Here is a 13,488-nt window from a genome sequence, read left to right as displayed (position 1 = left end):
CTCTAGGCCTTGGGGTCCAGCATGGCTAACCACACTGTCTGCTCAGACTGATCTGCCTCCATACTGGAGATGGTGTTCAGAGCTCCACTTCCACCATCCCACGTTCACTTCTGCCCCTGGTGTTTTCTCACGTAGGAACTGAACCATCCTTGGGTGTTCTACCTGGAGGATTGGCTGGCAGATGAGATCTTTGTCTAAACCAAGCCATATTCTACCAAATGGAAGGGATGAGCCAGGCCTTGGTGGGTATAGTCAAGGTGGCCTCTGGGAAGGTAGTCCCATGCCCAGAATCATGTGAGGAGCATTCTATTGAACCTAGCATAGTGGCATAAAAAACTGAAATGTTCAAAGAGGTGAGACTACCACTCGAGCCACAGCTCCACTTCCATTTTATTGGTTGCTAATTGGAGAGAAGAGGCTCATAGAATTCCCTGTGACCTTCAGTCCTCATATCTTAGCCTCCTGAGTAGGTAGGATTACAAGAGCCACCAGGGCTGTAGCTCAGGTCCAGTCTTAAAAACAATATCTCTTCTCCCTCATCTTTCCAATCATGGAACATTTTTCCTTGTAGATGGTTGATATCAATTACTTGTCTTCCAGCTAAGATCAAACAACTTGAAGAGTCCTTGAAGAACCATCAGTCCTAGTCAGACACTTCCCAGCATCTCCTTTAAGACAGTATAATTGTCAGGAGTATGTGGACAGCCCTGCTTCTGCTACTTAATTGAGAGAGTAGCAAGCATTCATAACTTATTGTATTGCCTCTCTTGTGTCTTCAGGGGTAGTGAGAACTATTTGAATAAATGATTTGGGGAGCAACTGGCATGCAAAGATTTTTGCTTGCATGAAATAAACAAAATACATAAAATAAAATTAAAACTTCTAGTTGAAAGTAAAAGAAAAAAAGTTTTGTGCCAGTACTAGGGCTTGAACTCAGGACCGGGGTGCTGTCCCTTAACTTTAACTTAATGCTAGCACTCCACCATTTGCACTACAGTTCTGCCTCTGGTGTTTTGGGGTTAATTGGAGATGAGAGTCTCATAGATTTTCCTTCCCCAGGCTGGCTTCAAATCACAATCCTCAGTTCTTGGTCTTCTGAATAGCTAGGATTAGAGGCATGAACCAGCAGATCTTGGAAATCCATAACTCTTTAATTGTGGTATGAGTTTATATTGAGTAAATGCAATACAAGAAATCAAATGCACTGCCCTTATTGGAAGTAAGAATAATCTTTGTTGTATAAGTTATGCAATATCGTAGGTGAGCATGAGTTTGCACCTAATTATAAACTTTGTTTTCCCATATTCAACCTGTTGACTAAGCCTATAAAAGTGTCAGAATAATTTGAAGACGTTCATTTGTGCCTTACAAATGTAAATTAAGGGCCTGGGAGTGTGGCTTATGTGGTGGAGTACTTGCCTAGCATTTATGAAGCCCTGGGTTTGATTCCCCAGTACCACAAAGACAGAAAAATCTGGTATTGGTGCTGTGGCTTAAGTGGTAGAGCACTAGCCTTGAGCACAGAAAGGCTCAGAGATAGTGCCCAGGCCTTGAGTTCAAGCTCCAGGACTGGTAAGAAAAAAAAAAAAAAAGCTCAAGTGAGCAATAGGAGAAAGGAACTGAAAATAAAAGGGACTAAATTACTCACAAGACCTACTGCTTGAACCATGAAAATAGCACACTACAAAATGTAGCATTTGATCTATGTAATTATCTGCTATTGTGATGAGATCAGCAAAACAGCACTGAGTATACAAGCCTGTAAACCCATCACATAGGAGGCTGAGACAAACGGATTGTTGAGTTTGAGGCTACTCTGGGCGTTGAAGCAAGTCTTTGTCTTAAAAACAAAACAATGAGTTACCAGTGTCTCACCGCTGAAATCCTAGCTACTCGGGAGGCTGAGACAAAGAGGATGACATTTCAAAGCCAGCCCAGGAAGAAAAAGAAAGACATCAAATCCAGATACCAGCAAAAAGCTATGCTGGAGGCATGGCTCATATGATAGAGTACCAGCTATGATTAAGAAAGCCCAGGAGTTACAGTTAGTTCTCTGAGCGCAAGCCTTGGTAACAACAAACAAAACAAAACAGATCCAAAAACCAGAAACCATTTCATCTTATCTCCTCCAGAGAGAAAATAAGATAACTCATTAATATTTTGTCAGAGAATAAGAGAGGTGTGTGTGTGTGTGTGTGTGTGTGTGTGTGTGTGTGTGTGTGTGTGTGCGCGCGTGCGCGCGCTTGAACAGGGCTTGGATGCTGGTGCCAAGCTGGCCCTGGACTTGTTTTATTGTATTTTCTCTCAAGGCTACCACTTGAGACATTGTCAAACTTGTAGCTTTTTGATAGTTAATTGGAGAGAAGAGTCTCATGGACTTTCCTGCCAGGGCTGGCTCTGAACCACCATCCTCAGATCTCAGCCTCCTGAATAACTAGGATTACAGGCATTAGCCACCACTGCAGAAAAGGGTTTGGGGAGGTTTTCTGTTGGTTTTTTTCCCCTGTCAGTTGTGGAATTTGAACTCAAGGCCTGGGTGCTGTCTTTGAACTCTTTTGCTTAAGACTAGTGCTCTACCAGTTTGAGCTACAGCTCTACTTCCAGTTTTTGAGTGGCTAATTGCAGATAAAAGTCTCACAGGGACGCTTCTGCCCAGGATGGCAGAATAGCTGGGATTACAGGTGTGAGCCACTGGCACCTGGCAAAAAAGGATTTTTTTGTTTTTAGATTATTACAGAAATTTACTGTAAGTTTAGGATTAGGCCAAGAACAGAGGAGGTTTATAAGGATAAATACCGAGGAGAAGAAAACAGCTGGTAATTCTTAAAATGAGGAAGCCAGAAACAAAGTAACAGTAAAGCTCTTTGTTATTAGGATAAAGCATATATTGAGACAGGGACTTAATGAGGGCATACAAAGGAGCCAGTGTAACTCATACAAGTCTAGCTCAATGATTCAGCTCTTGCCTAGCATGTGTGAGGACCTGAGTTTGACCTCTAACACTATCAAAAATAAATTTTGTTTGTTCACAACTAGTATTGTACCATTTGAACCATACCTCCAGTCCCCAAAATTAATTTTGAAAAAGGAAGGAGCTGGGCTGGGAATATGGCCTAGTGGCAAGAGCGCTTGCCTCCTACACATGAAGCTCTCGGTTCAATTCCCCAGCACCATATATGTGGAAAGTGGCCAGAAGGGGCGCTGTGGCTCAGGTGGCAGAGTGCTAGCCTTGAGCAGGAAGAAGCCAGGGATGGTGCTCAGGCCCTGAGTCCAAGGCCCAGGACTGGCAGAAAAAAAGAAAAGAAAAGAAAAAGGAAGGAGCTGAAAAAAATTACCTTGATAGTTTTATCAAGAACTGGTCCCAAGATAGAGTATTCATTTTCTCTTAAACAGGTTTTGTTCCAATTTTATTGACGTAGCAGGGCTTATCATGAGAAGCAGTAGATCCTATCCAATTTAAATTCTCACTTCCCATAAAGCAATCACTTTTAACAACGTGGTTTTGCTTCTTGAAGTGATTGCTAATTAAAGCTAGAAAAATTCAAAAATCATTCTAGGTAAGCACTTTATTACTTGAACCACAAACCTAGACTTTTTCATTTTAGTTTTATTTTTCAAGTACTGTCTCATTTTTTTTTTTCTTTTTTGGCCAGGACCTAGCTCAAAGTAGGTCTTGCCTTCCATCTAGCTGGGATTACAGGTGCATACTGCTTAGCTTCTTTGTTGTGATAGTAGGGTTTGATTTTGCTCAAGCTGGTTTCAAACTGCAATATTCCCATTTCTATCTCTCATGTAGCTGGAATTTCAGGAATGAGCTCTCCCTGGTCTCTAAGAGTCATTCTTGGTTCCTCTCTGTCCCTGTTTCCCACACCAACAAACCCCACCATAACTCAACCTACTATCATCTTACCTGGAAAATGTCAAGGTCTGTGTAAGCCAGTGTCTCTGTTTTCACATTCACTGTTGCCCATTCCCAGCTCATTCCATTAAAGTGGTCAGAGCCTCATTATCCTTCTTCAGTGACTTTGTATCGACCTTAGAATAAAACACAAGCTTCTTAGTACGACCTCTAAGTGTCAGGTTGATCCAATTCCTGCTTATCTCTTTATCCTCAAGATGCTGGGGGCACCGCAATGAATGAAATTAGCATGTTTTATGTTACTTTGGAGTTTATTGTCTTAAAATTGGTTTGCACACAACACACAAAAATAAGTAGAAGTAAAACCATTTCAGAGATGAATGAGTACCATTTGAACAATTGTTAGGAAACATTTGGGGTGTGTCTGATAATATTAAGTATAATAATACCTCCCTCAGCTTCCTGTGTTACTGTGATCTCTCCTTCTTCACTAATGCTTCACCGTTATAATACAACCCAGCGTGCTGCCCTCTCTGGAACTGAACCAGTACAATGCTCTGGAGTCTCCAAAACTGTGAGCTAAGTAAGACCTTTTCTTTACCCATTAAGAAAATAATAATGGCTGTATTTAAATACGACATTTAAATATATCATATTTAAATTGATACATTTAGATGAAATATATGTAATATTTTTATTTCATAAGCTGTATGTCTACTGCCCAGCTTATGAAACAAAACATTGCATATATAGTTACAGACCTTCTTGTACTCCTAGCATACTCCTTTCTTCTCCAGAAGTAATTACCATTCTCCATTTGGAGAAATTATCTTACCTACGCATTTCTTTTTTTTTTTTTTTTGCCAGTCCTGGGGCTTGGACTCAGGGCCTGAGCACTGTCCTGGCTTCTTTTTTTTTTTTTTTTTTTGGCTAGTCCTGGGCCTTGGACTCAGGGCATGAGCACTGTCCCTGGCTTCTTCCCGCTCAAGGCTAGCACTCTGCCACCTGAGCCACAGCGCCTCTTCTGGCCGTTTTCCATATATGTGGTGCTGGGGAATCGAACCAAGAGCTTCATGTGTAGGAGGCAAGCGCTCTTGCCACTAGGCCATATTCCCAGCCCCCTATCCTGGCTTCTTTTTGCACAAGGCTAGCACTCTGCCACTTGAGCCACAGCACCACTTCTGGCCATTTTCTGTATATGTGGTGCTGGGGAATTGAACCCAGGGCCTCATGTATATGAGGCAAGCACTCTTGCCACTTGGCCATATCCCCAGCCCCCTATACATTTCTTTGTACTTAAAAAAAAATGTGTGTGTGTGTCCACCAGCAATGCACAGGTGGCTTTCCATATCTCTGTGTTCTGTATCCGTGAATTCACAAAATGACAAGTCTAAAATATTTCAAGTACTGAGGATGTGGCTCAGTGGTAACAAGCTCACCTTAACATGTATAAAGCCCAGGGTTGAGTCGAGTGCCAGTGGCTCATGGCTGCGATCCTGGCTACTCACGAAGCTGAGATCTAAGGATCACAGTTTGAAGCCAGCCTGGACAGGAAATGTCTGTGAGAATCTTATCTCCAGTTAATCACAGAAAAAGCTGGAAGTGGCTTTGTGGTTCAAACGGTAGGGTGCTAGCCTTAAGCAAGAAAAGCTCAGAGGGGCTGGGGATATAGCCTAGTGGCAAGAGTGCCTGCCTCGGATACACGAGGCCCTGGGTTCGATTCCCCAGCACCACATATACAGAAAACGGCCAGAAGCGGCACTGTGGCTCAAGTGGCAGAGTGCTAGCCTTGAGCGGGAAGAAGCCAGGGACAGTGCTCAGGCCCGGAGTACAAGGCCCAGGACTGGCCAAAAAAAAAAAAAAGAAAAGCTCAGGGACAGCAGATAGGCCCAGAGTTCAAGCCCCAGGTCCTGGCCAAAAAAACAAAACAAACAAAAAAAAAAAACCCAGGGTTCTATCACCAGCACTGGAAAAAAATAGAATGTTTACTAATAATTTATAAATATTTTTCTTGTCATTATCCTTTGACTAATACAGCTATTTAAAATGTCTATTTACTTAGAAATTACAACAGACATTTGGTATTCTCAGTAATCTAGAGCTGGTTTTTAGTATATGAGACTGTATGTATAGGTTATATGTGATTACCACATCATTTTGTATGAGGAACTTGAGCATTTGCAAATTTTGATGTCTGAAAAGGGGTCCTATAATACCAAATGATAACTATAGCATTTTTCACATTTTTCTTCCAGATGATAAATTAAAAACAACCAATTTTAAATGAATTAAGTCTCTCATTTAAATGAACATTTTTAACATCTCCATTTTAAATGAAAATTTCCCACCAAATGGAAACTTTTTACATTTACATTTTAAATAAATTTTTTCTTTTTACCCTACACAATTAAGATACCAGGGGGGAAAGTCTGGCATAATAATTTCCAATATCAGATATATTCCATAAATACAGAAATGTCTGAGAGAAATGAAATAAAAGACAGGAGCCCTATTATTGCCCCCACTTATATCCTAGAAAGAATTTTCTGGAGATACATATGGAGCAATCAGCCAAAGCATTTTGGTATTCTAAATGGGGGAAATGCAAAGTATCTACATTAGCAATGAGAACTGAGGTGGATACTGGTGGCTCATGCATGTAGCTACTCATGACGCTGAGATCTGACAATTATGGTTGGAAGCCAGCTCAGGTAGGAAAGTCCATGAGATGATGATGATGATGATGATGATTATTATTATTATTATTTGCTCTGGGGCTTGAACTCATAGCCTGGGCACTGTCCCCGAGCCTCTTTTGTGTTCAAGGCTAGTGCTCGACTGCTTGGGCACTGTTTCCAGGTTTCCAGTAGTTTGTTGGAGATAAGAGTCTCCTGGGGACTTTTCTGCCTAGGCTGGCTTCAAACCACGATCCTCAGATCTCAGCCTCCTGGGTAGGTAGGATTATAGGCGTGAGCCACCAGCACCAGCTCCATGAGATTTTTATCTCCAATTAACCACCAAAAAGTTGAAAGTGGAGATGTGACTCAAGTAGTAGAGTTCTAACCTTGAGCAAAAAAGCTCAGGGTCACTGCCCAGGCCATGAGTTCAAGCCTTATGACTGGCCCTAAAGAGAGACAAACAGAGTTGGGGATGGAGGAGAGATCACTATGTTTTTCATTAAAATAATGAGATATGAATTTTGTGGGCTACTTTATTCCAATAAAGTGAATAGTTTAAGTTACTTGAAATCAAGTTCCTTCAAATACACACAGAACCCACACTAATTTAAGAAGCAACTTAAGAGGTACCAGGACTTCTAGAATGACAATGTAAGGGGTTCGAGAGAAAATCTCTGCAGTGAAACAACTATCGATAGCATGGAAACCATTTTTCAAATTTAAAGTCTCTTGACATCTCAAGGGTATAGAGCATACAAAGAAACATTAATTTAAAAAACTCTTAATAAAACATAGTAAGAACAGTAATGATCTGTATCTGGTGAGCTAATCCACACGCTTCTATCAACATCCCCTTCCTCAACTTAAAGTAGCATTGCCTACTCCAGACATCTACTAAAAAGAAGTCATCAAGAATTCTATTTTGCCTCTTAGATCTTAATTTACAGTGATGGCTTCTCCTTGAATGACTTGGCTTCTGGTATATCTAATACCCCAACTCTGTGTTTCAGAAACTGTAGTGTGGCAAACACAGCTAAGAGGACTGGGTTCTCTTAATCATTTAGTCTCTATTTGTAGGAAAATGCTGTATTCCTATTGGTGTTTGACTGAAAGAACTGGGCCATGATAACATTCTCCCCACTTTGGACAAGGGCTATGTGTTCCTCTTATAAACTGAATTGTGCTTATCTCAAAATCCTTATGTTGAAATCCTAAGCTCCAATACTTTAGAATATGACTGCATTTTGAGATAGGATCTTTAATGAGGTAGTTAAAAATGAGATCATTAGGATAGGCTATAGTGCAAAATAATTATTGTTTATTATTTTAGATACTGGTGTTTGAATTTCGGACCTTGCATTCATTGTGCTACACTTGAGAGTCATATTCTCAGTCCCTATGGACCTTATAAGAATAGATTCAGGGCTGGAATATGTCTTAGTGGTAGAGCGCTCGCCTTGTATGCATGAAGCCCTGGGTTCATTCCTCAACACCACATAAAGAGAAAAAGCCAGAAGTGCTGTGGCTCAAGTGGAGAGTACTAGCCTTAAGTAAAAAGAAGCCAGGGACAGTGCTCAGGCCCTGAGTCCAAACCTCAGGCCTGGAAAAATAAATAAATAAAATAAAAACAAAGAATAGATTCAACAGTGGTACTCACTAGACAGTATGTTAAAAATGAATTATATAACTTATGGGTGGACAAGGGGAAAAACTAGGAGAGAAAGAAGGGGTGACATTGTACAAAAAGAAATATACTCATTACATGACTTATGAAACTGTAACTCCTCTGTATATCACCTTTATAATAACAAGAAAAAGAAAATAGATTATTTGAACAGGAGTTGTATAGAGGGAAGACAATGAGAAGACACAGGAAGAGAACAGCAATTTACAAGCCAATGGAGGCACTTAGTTCAGAAGCAACCAATCTTTGCTAGCACCTGATCTCAAACCACCCAACTGCAGAATTGTGAGAAAATAATTTCTGTTGTTTAGATCTGTGATACTTTGTTATGAGAGCCTTAGCAAATGAATACAGACTTTGCCTCCCAAAAGTATAATATTGCTATAATAAATCTTAAACTATGCAGTGGCTTTGGAAATGGGTGGAAGCTACAGATTTTTGAAGTGTATAATAGAAGAAAGAAGCAAAATTTGATTTGGAAAAATCTTAGACTATCCATATTTAAGAGAGAGAGCGAGAGAGAGAGAGAGAGAGAGAGAGAGAGAGAGAGAGAGAGAGAGAGAGAGAGAGCGAGAGCGAGAGAGAGAGAGAGCATGTTCCTGGAAAAAAAAAAACATTAAATGTGTGGCTGAAAAAAAATCATTCTCTAGAAGAATTCACTAGAAAGAGTTTAGAGAATCTCTAGGAAATCTTAGCAGTAAGTTTAGCTGGCAGATGAATAAATGATCAGACTTTAATATAAATTGGTAGAGATATTACAGTATGAGGAAAAAAAAAAGAAATGAAGAACAGTGAACAGAGCCATGAGAAGCATAGGCCCCACTAAACACAGCAACATGGAAGTAGTGAAAGGGGAGGAGAAAAAAATATTGGCTACTGAAAATTCTCCAAACTTGATGGAAAACATTGTTGTTTGTAACCAGGAAAATGAATTAATTCTAAGAGTAAGTGAAACAATCAAACAAAAAAAAGAATCATACCAAGTGAAGTGAGCCAGACCCAAAGAAACATAGACTCTATGGTTTCCCTCATGGTAATAATTAGTACATGTCTAAGATAGTCCTAGCAGAAGATCACAATAGCTCAATAGCTATGTACATATGAGCATTTAAGATGATGCTAAGCAAAATGAACTCCAAGTTATGGAAATAAGGGGTTTATAATTTTTTTCAGTGTATCATGTGAAATTATGCCTTTTTGTTTTTTGTTTTTCTTCCCCATGGTTTTACCCCTAATGTCACAGTATTTGATTTTGGTACCCTGGGTATTGTATATATGTTTATCGGAACTAGGGAAAGGAAGGGAACATCAAAATAGAGAGACAAAGGGTAAAAGGTGAACCAATGCAACAGCGTTGCTGTAAACCAACTGTAAATGATATGCTGTAAATCAACTGTACAACTGGAAGGGAGTGAGAAGGGAGGGAAGGTGGGAGAAAAATGAGTGAGGAGGTAAGAAGTTTGATAACAAATGTGCTCACTGCCTTATATATGAAACTGTAACCTCTCTTTACATCACTGACAATAAATAAATAAATAAAACTTTAAAACATCATAGACAAATATTAAATACCCAAAAAATTTATAGCAGTGATTAAAGCAGCTATGACTTTTTATGTTAAATGAATACAGAAAAACATGGGTAGATACATGTATACAGTAGAATATTATCAAGTCATAAAAATGAATAAATTTGGGTTTGTGCTACAATGTGAATCAACTTTTAAGACATATGCTAATTGAAACAAGACAGATTTTAAAAATGTTTTTTGGCGTAGTGTTGGTGACTTACCTCTTTGATCCTAACTACTAAGGAAACTATGGTCTACAGGATTATGGTTCAAAGCTAACCTGGTTCAGAAAGCCCATGAGACTGCATGTCCAAATATCCAGAAAAGGCTGGGCTGGAAGCGTGACTCAATTGGTAGAATGCCAGCAGAGTAACGATGAAGCCCTAAGATCAAACCCCAGTAACAGCATATAAACTGTTGCTATTTATATGAAATATCTAGATAAAACAAACTTGCAGAAGTAGATTAGAAGAACTCGTAGCAGTTACCAAGACTTAAGAGATATTGGATGAAAAGTAATTGTTTAATATTCATAGTTTAATTGAGTTTTTTTGTGTGCCTGGGGTTTAAACTCCACTTGCTTGTTTGGCTGTACCCCGCTACACATCAGTAATCACTCCCTAGTTCCTCCTAAATCCTTTCCATTCCTCTGCTCTTTCTGTATCTATAGAGATGGAGTTGTCAGCACCAATCTTTTTTATTTTGGCCATGGGGGAGATTGAGCAATTGGTCTCATGCTTGTATGCTCCACTAAATGAGACAAACCTCCAATCCTTTTGCCTTTAGTTTGCTTTCCAAATAGGGTCTCAGGCTTTTGCCTGGTCAGGCCCGGGAACATAATCCTTCCTCCTCTGCCTGCTGCCATCACCAACCATATTTGGAGACATACTCTGGAAGCTGATCTTGTAGGTCAGGGCAAATCTTTGGGATTTTAGATAGCTGTATGCAAAAAAAAAAAAAGGAACAAAACTAACACATTATTTCCTACTATGGATTTATTACTTCTAAGTGTATTGTAATATATACCAATTATAAAAGATAAAATTCAAAACCTTCTAGAATGAATCTTAAAGCAATTTTAGTGATAATTGTGATAAGCAAAAATTTCCTAAATACAGAAAGGATAAACTATTAAAAATACAGAGAAATTTGACTTCATAAACAAATCCTTCTGATCTCACTCTCCCTTGTAGATAGGCTTAGAGACATGTGTACCAGTGCCCAAATATAATTTTTATTGAAATAATCTATTGGGATTGTAATGAGGGTTGCATTGCATTAGATTAATTCTGAAAAAATTGATAATCTAATAATATTGAATCTTCTGATCCAGTTGTCTTTTCCTTACTAGCTTGGTATTTTTCTTCATGTAAGTATAATACATTCAAGCTTTACTTGTGTAAAGCACAAGCATCTGTTTGCAAATGCCACAATCTTACACAAAGTTTCTATAATTTACAAGGCAATATGCTGTAGACCAACTGTACATCTCAGGGGAGGGTGGGGAGGGAACCGGGAGGGAGGAGGGACCCAGGAAAGGCGGAGGGAGCCAGGGAAGGGAGAAAGTGGGAGAAAATGAAAGAGGAGATAACAAGTTTGTTTGTTTGTTTGGTTTTTTGCCAGTCCTGGGCCTGGAACTCAGGGCCTGAGCACTGTCCCTGGCTTCTTTTTGCTGAAGGCTCGCACTCTGCCACTTGAGCCACAGCGCCACTTCTGGCCGTTTTCTATATATGTGGTGCTGAGGAATTGAACCCAGGGCTTCATGTATACAAGGCAAACACTCCTGCCACTAGGCCATATTCCCAGCCTGAGATAACAAGTTTGATAAGAAATGTACTCACTGCCTTATATATGTAACTGTAACCCCTCTTTACATTACTTTGTCAATAAAAAAGTTAAAAAAATTAGAACTTGTAAATACTAATTTGCAAGATATTAAATTAACATAGAAAAATCACTGAACTGATACACACTAACAACAAACTATATAGGAAAGAAGAGAGTAATACAATTTAAAATAGCATCAAAAAAGAAAACAGGAGAAAATTTAACCAAAGAGATGAAAGATCTGTTTACTGAAATCTGGCAAACACAAACAAATGGAAAGAAGTCCTATATTCATGAACTGGAAGAACTATTGTTAAAATGTCTATACTATCTAAAACAATCTACAGATTTAATGCAATGCCTATTAAAATGCCAATTCAATTTTTTGTATAGAAATAGAAAAAAATTATCCTAAGATTCATATACAACCACAAAAGATAGTTAACAACCTGATTTCAAATTGTATTGTAAACTGTCGTACAGTAGTAGAATAAAAATAGACAAGCCAGCAATGCTTAATAGAGACCCAAGAAATAAACTCACACATATAAAGTCAACCAATTAAAAATTACTTTATTGTTATTATAGAGGTGATGTACGGAGGGATTACATTTACATGATTCTGGCAATGAGTACATTTCATTTCATACATCTTCTGTTCCCTCATTCTCTCCCAGTCCCTCTCTTCTGTCTCCATCCATCAGTTGTATAGTTCACTTTTTATCAATGTCCAGTGAGTTCCACTGCTGCACTTTTTTTCACCCTTTTTCCCTCGAGTTCTGTGCCCTCCCCCCTCCTAAAGATATACACATAAATATGCTATACATAGGGTAAAGAAGACAGAATCATCAAAAACTAAAAAAGAAAAAAGTATTTTGTTTCCATATCTTGGGAGTTCATTTCAGTGTATGTATTATTTTATATAATGAAGAGGTGCTTAGGCATATGCTTTTGTGATTCTCTCCTAAGAATATCCTCTTTAGGCCTCTCTATATGTGAGTATCTAGAATCCTGTGTAATTTGTCATATCCCAGTGTGTTTTAGGTTTAATTTCTGCATAGCAGAGAACATGCACAATTTGTCTCTCTAATCTTGGCTTACCTCACTTAACATAATATGTTCTAATTCCATCCATTTCCCTGCACATGACATTATTTTATTCTTTCTAATGGCTGTGTCACATTCCATTGTACATAGGTACCACATTTTTTGGATCCACTCATCTATTGTGGTCCCTATGGGCTGTTTCCATATCTTTTAAGTCTTTGGCTAGGTTAATTCTTAGGAATTTTTTTGAGGCTATTGCAAATGGAATTTTTTCATGATTTCCCTTTCTGGTTGTGCGTTATTGGCATACAGAAACGGTAGTGATTTTTGTGTATTAATTTTGTATCCTGCTACTTTGCCAAAGTAATTGGTCAGTTTTAGGAGTTTGGGGGATGGAGGGTTTTTTGTTTCTTTTGTTTTTGTCCTTTAGGTATAATATCATGTCATCTGCAAATAGGGGTAGTCTAAGTTCTTTCCCTATGTGAATTCCTCTTGTGTCTTTTTTCTTGCCTTATTTCTCTGCCTAGGAATTCCAGAACTATATTGAAGAGGAATAGAGCGTGAACATCCTTGCCTTGTTCCTGATTTTAGGAGAAATGGTTTTAGTTTTTCCCTATTCAGTATGATGTTGGCTTTTGATCTGTCGTGTATAGCCTTTATTGTTTTAAAGAATATTCCTTCTATTCCTAGCTTCTCCAAAGCTTTTAACATGACTGTATGTTGTATTTTGTCAAATGCTTCTTTTTGCATCTATTGAGATGATTATGTCTTTGGCTCTAAGTCAACCAATTTTTGACAAAGGGCCCTACAAATGCACAGTGGT

The sequence above is a fragment of the Perognathus longimembris genome, chromosome 12, assembly GCF_023159225.1.
Source record: "Perognathus longimembris pacificus isolate PPM17 chromosome 12, ASM2315922v1, whole genome shotgun sequence".
Classification (NCBI taxonomy): Eukaryota; Metazoa; Chordata; class Mammalia; order Rodentia; family Heteromyidae; genus Perognathus; species Perognathus longimembris.
Note: the sequence above shows the minus strand (reverse complement) of the source record.